Below are 5,945 nucleotides of genomic sequence, written 5' to 3' on the forward strand. Positions count from 1 at the left end.
AAATGTCCTTACTCACCAGTTTGTGAGTTTTCACCGTGAATCGGTGGGAAAGACTCAGTTTTACCCATAGTTCTACTCCATCATTCAGGCCAGCTCAGTTTTGAAGAGGATGAGAACAGAAACTAAATGTCCCTTGAGGTGCTCTTTGAAACTGAGTATCTGTCACCTCAGCTACTTTTGTTTGGTAAAACTCTGTCACAAAGCTAGCAGAGATGTAGGGTAAGAAATAAATTCTCCCTCTTGATGGATGTTGCTACAATAATCTTTGTCTATGTTTACTCTACCCACGGCTCCTTTCTGTGTTCTACTGTCACTTGTGTTGCATCACCACATTTCTTTCTTCTGTAGACCTTAACATGGTCTGAAACTATTTGTATGTATACTTTCTTTTGATAACGGATGCATCTCTTTCATTTGAATACAAGCTCCAAAAGGGCTGACATCCTTCTGTGACTCAATGAATACTAAGTCCCATCGATTAGAACAGTGATTAGCATTTGGCACCCAGTAGGTGCTGGGCTTGTAGTGGTTGAGTGGATTATTTTGTGAGTGAACAGTGTTTGTGGGGATGCAAATTAATATAGCCTTTATGAAAATCACTTTGGAGATTTCTCAAAAATTAAAAATGTATCTACTTGTGTTGGATAGTTTTATGCTAACTTGACATGAGTTAAAATCATCTGAGAAGAGGAACTTCAATTAAGAAAATGCCTCCATAATATCTAGTTGTAGGCACGCCTGAGGAGCATTTTCTTATTAGTGTTCAATGGGTCTAGCCCATTGTGGGTAATGCCACCCCTGGGCTGGTGGTTCTTGGTTCTATAAGAAAACAGACTGAGCAAATTATGTGGAGCAAGCCGGTAAGCAGTACCTCTCTTTAACCTCTAAATCAGCTACTGCCTCCAGGGTCCTGCCCTGCTTGAATTCCTGTCCTGACTTCCTGTGATGAAGAACAGTGGAAGTATAAGCCAAATAAACCATTTCCTCCCTGTCTTAGTCAGGGTTTCTATTCCTGCACAAACCAAGAAGTACTTGGGGAGGAAAGGAGTTATTCAGCTTACTCTTCCACATTGCTGTTCATCACCAAAGGAAGTCAGGACTGGAACTCAAACAGGTCAGCAGCAGGAGCTGATGCAGAGGCCATGGAGGGATGTTCTTTACTGGCTTGCTTCCCCTGGCTTCCTCAGCCTGCTTTCTTATAGAACCAAGACTATCAGTCCAGAGATGGCACCACCCACAAGGGGACCTCCCTCCTTGATCACTAATTGAGAAAATGCCTTACAGCTGGATCTCATGGAAGCATTTCCCCAACTGAAGCTCCTTTCTTTGTGATAACTCCAGCCTGTGTCAAGTTGACACACAAAACTAGCCAGTACACTCGCTAACTCACTTTTTGCTCATGGTGTTTCATTACAGCAATAGAAATCTTAAGACACTACCATGTGACCCACCTAGGCATAAACACTGAGAATTCCACACCCTACCATAGAGATATTTGCACTTTGTATTTATTCACCATACCATAGAGATATTTGCACTTTGTATTTATTGTTGCTTTAGAGCAAAGAATTGAAATTAGCATAGTTTCCCATCAACAGGAGAATGGAGATATATATATATATATATATATATATATATATATATATATATATATATATATTAAAATGAAATTAACAGCTGGTAGGGAAATAGATGGGCTTAGGATTTGCAATAGTAAGTGATGTCAAACAATTTCAAGAAGATTCAAAACACATACTCCACCTCATATATAGAACCTAGAGAGTAAATATCTGGACACAAAGAAATACATGCATAGGTACAGTATATAAATGTAAAAATAAAACAAGAAAAGCTAAATATGAGGAAGGACAGTATGCAGATAATAGACACACATATGAAAGGGAATCTGAAGCTCATTGATTTTTCTAGTTCTAATTGTGTCAAGAAGTTTTTGATTTTGATGATAGGCAAGTGCATGAAGATACACTCAGTTGTGAAAGTGTGAACCCCTTGTAAAACTCTACAGCTTCAGAATGCCTATTATAACTATATAGAAATTCACTTAGAAGTATAGTCTTTGAGTATGGTTAATTTTGATGTATAATGCTTATTTTATTTGCAAGTTTTAATAATAAGGTTGAAAAATTATAATGATTTAGAGAGCTTTCCTTTGCAGGCTATCAAAAAAATTAAATGTCATCTTTCTGGTTGTGTATAGTAGTGTAAGACAGTTCCTCAACCCTGACATCCTGGACAGCTTCAGAGAAATAGTCACAATTGTCATTCCTTGAGTAAGCAATTCGGTTCTCAAGACATGATCATTGTTGCTCAGAGGCAGTCTCAGTTTCCAATACAAGACAATGGATCCTGCATTGGGTATGGATTTGGGTGTGGTTTCAGTCACTGTGGGTTTCAGAGAAATCTATTGGTAAGACTTACTACCCCTGGAATCTAAGATGAAATGAATCTAAGTGAGGCTTAAGATAGCAACTAAGGAGTTTCTAGGACTCAGCCACAGGATGGTGTAAAAAGCTGATTGGCAAACACACAAATGTAATGATCTGGTGGTTGGATCCACATATGAGTGAAAATATTTGGCATTTGGCATTCTAGCGTCGAGTGATTGAATGAATCTTTAGATTTGTGCATCTCTATTGAAGGGCCTGTAGAAGTCAGAAAACTAAAAAGGGGTCACAGGTAATGGGAGTGGAAAAGAAAGATGTTAAGGGAGGAGACAGAGTATAGCTCAGGGGTTATGAAGACAGAAACAGCACTAATGGGGACACCCAGTTGGATAGAGAAATGAGAAGGTAATGAAGAGAAAGAAGTTGGGGCGGGGGTGGGGGTGGGGTGGGGGTTGAGGAATAACTACCGCTGAGTGCCAGAGTACTGCTCTAGCAAGGTTCTGGACCACAGGACGGATGTGTAGAGTCGGCGAAAATGAGGAGTCTTACCACCAGTTGTCTCTCCAACAGATAGCTCAAGCCTTCTTTATTTATACAAGCCCCAAAGCATTCTGGCATGAGCAGTTTCAATTCATTTCTCTTCCATCATTTTCAAGAATTACTAACATTTACCCTTTTCAGTTTCTTTTCCTCCTCCCCACTCCTTTGTCATCATTAATTGACCTTTACTCTGTATCTAAGCATTAATTAACCTTTACTTCATATCTAAGCATGAATTTTATATTGCAAGCCAAGTGATTATATCTAGCCAGGCACCTCCTATTCGTACTTTGCCCAGGCCAGCAGCAGATATGCCATTACAGAAATGAAAGATGTTCAAGCTCTGTCAACAGACTGTCTTTAACAGTATATTGTTATATTGTTATTGCTTTTATATTTTTGATGTCAGCAGAGAGTATGATAACCTATCTAGAATAATATTTTTCAGGTATAGGTATAATTTCTATGGCCTATATGTTACTTTTGTATGACCAGCATTTTTGGTCCTCTTTTTCATATATCATCAGAAAGATAATGATTAATATCTAAATCTTAACTGCTGGGACCAAGTCTGTATTCTTCCTGGCAGTATCTACTTGTACTTTTACCTCCAAAAAGACTGAAAGATTTAGATTCCTTTGTGGATTTTCTGACAGTGGAGGAAGTCTGACCTTTTATGCCCTTTATTTCTTCCTTATGAGGCCTATGGGTTTTTAATGTCATCTTTTAAGAAAACCATCTTCTTTGATCTTGGGGTATAGTTATCTCTTTTTTAGAACAGTTAAGTAAGCAAGAATCATTAACCTTAGTGAGTTCCTCCTGCAGAGTGCACCAAGGGCAACCGGAGGAACCGGTTTCTGTGGTAGACTGCAAAGAGGCTTAATTTCCTTGTAGAATCTTTAGAAAAATTATCAAAGACGCTTCTAAAGGTCTTTTGTTCCCAGGAAACTCAGCTGCAATCACAACTGACAAAGCAATCTGAGAATTGTCATGAGAGTAAGCATAGCAAGAGATAGAAGGGCTCAAGTCCTTCCCTAGGATGAGAGCAGGGTCCTGCAGCATCTCCTCCACAAGTCCTCACTAGGTGGGCAGGGAATCTCCAAAGAGCCTTGCCTAAGGATCTCCATTTGCAAAACAGTCAAGAGCTGTTCCTAGAAGTTAGTTACAGCATAGCTTCTGGCAGCTGAGGATGTTTGAAAAGTCATAGACAAACCCACTACTTCACAAATTTTACATATTGTTTAAATTTTGTTACCATAACTGGGGGATAATGTTACTCCAGAAGACACAAGTTGCTAAACTAAAGAGTTGTTGGGTAGGGGAATACAAGAAATCTTCCAAATAATGCAGATTGTTGTGATTGTTCTTGGTTGCCCCCCATAACTAGGTGGTAGGATTCTATAGAGGAAAATACTTTAATCACAGAGAAATCAACCTGAAACTGACCTAGAAGCTTCCTTCGTGCCAGCCAGCTTTCAAAGGACCAGAAGGTGTTATGCAATGCTGTGAAGCCATCTTACTCAGCTCTGAGCACTGTGAGCTACAAGAATGACTGCTCTGACAAGATAGGCCAGGGAGCAAGAGTGGCATGAAGGCTACTGAGGTAATCAGCCACTTGATTACTAAATTTGAAGCCTGTTCCACAGAAGGAAATTTATCCGTGATATGATAAATCTGTCCAAAAAGCCATACTTGAGGGACTGATAGGACCTAGGAGTAAACCTACTGGTATTATTAGGCTGAATGGACATAGTATAATACTGCTTTCTAAAAACAAATATTTATATTCACAATTAGTGCACTTCTCAGCCATTATCAGAGAAGCATTTTTGTTCAGTTGATATAGAGACTCCCAACCAAATACAGAGAACATGTTTGTGTGGTGTTCTCTCCTATAACTGGGTGATAAGTATCACACCTCTCACTCCCAGGCTCAGAAAACATGAAAAGGTGGGTGGAAAGTTTTTTTTTTAATATTTATTTATTCTCGAGAATTTCATACAATATATTTTTATTGTATTCTTCCCTATCCCCTAACTCCTTCCAGATTCCCCCATACCCTATACTCCTATTCACTCAACTTCATGGTTTTTTCTCTGTCTTGAAAATAAGAACTAAAACAAAAATCAAAAGAAAAAACAAAGCATTTATAAAACATGGAGTTCTATTTGTATTAGTCAACTGCTCCTGAGCATGGGGCCTGTCCAGGGATTGATCATGGTTAATATACTCAGAATCTCTTCATTGAACAAAACAGAATTTCTCTCTCCCAGCAGAAAGTGGAGGGATCTTTTACCTTATACAAAATGAAGCCAGTCAACATTCCAGTGTGAATATGGGAGGGCCACAGAAGTACCCACCCCTAAACACAGAGCTATTGACAGCTGATGGTTTCTGGGGAGGAAGTCAATTTTCTTTAGGGGTGTGGCCTTTCGTATATTAACAGTAACAGTGGATGATGTCACACTCATGAGTATATGAGCAGCAGCAACTGGACTCAGAGAGCGGTTAAAAGAATACGTTAAACTAAGAAGGGGAAACCCTGGAAAGGGGGACTCGGAATGAGTTTGAGGGAAGGAGTGTAGGTGATACAGAGATTCCATTTAGAGCTGAGTTGCTGATATCACTATTCTTAATCCTAGAAGTTCTTTTTAAAAGACACTCCCAGTTCAGAGGGATTTTCTTTTCAGTCAATTTTCTTTCTTTGAATCATTCTTCATAGGTTGAAGCTTTATGTACTTCCCAGTGTTCATAGTTTTGCTCTTTTAAGCATGCTCTGGCTTACTAGATACTCCTTTTGAAATATAAGTACTGTACACAGAGACAGATTCTACATACCTGCCTTCTGATTGGACCAGGAAGCCGAGCCACTAAAGATAGATTTGAGATTAGTTTTTATATCTTCTATCTCTCTTTGTCTGCATCTCTCTGTCTCTGTCTCTCTCTGTCTCTGTCTCTCTGTCTCTGTGTGTGTGTGTGTGTCTGTGTGTGTGTTTGTGT

Source organism: Mus caroli, chromosome 18, assembly GCF_900094665.2.
Source record: "Mus caroli chromosome 18, CAROLI_EIJ_v1.1, whole genome shotgun sequence".
Taxonomy (NCBI): Eukaryota; Metazoa; Chordata; class Mammalia; order Rodentia; family Muridae; genus Mus; species Mus caroli.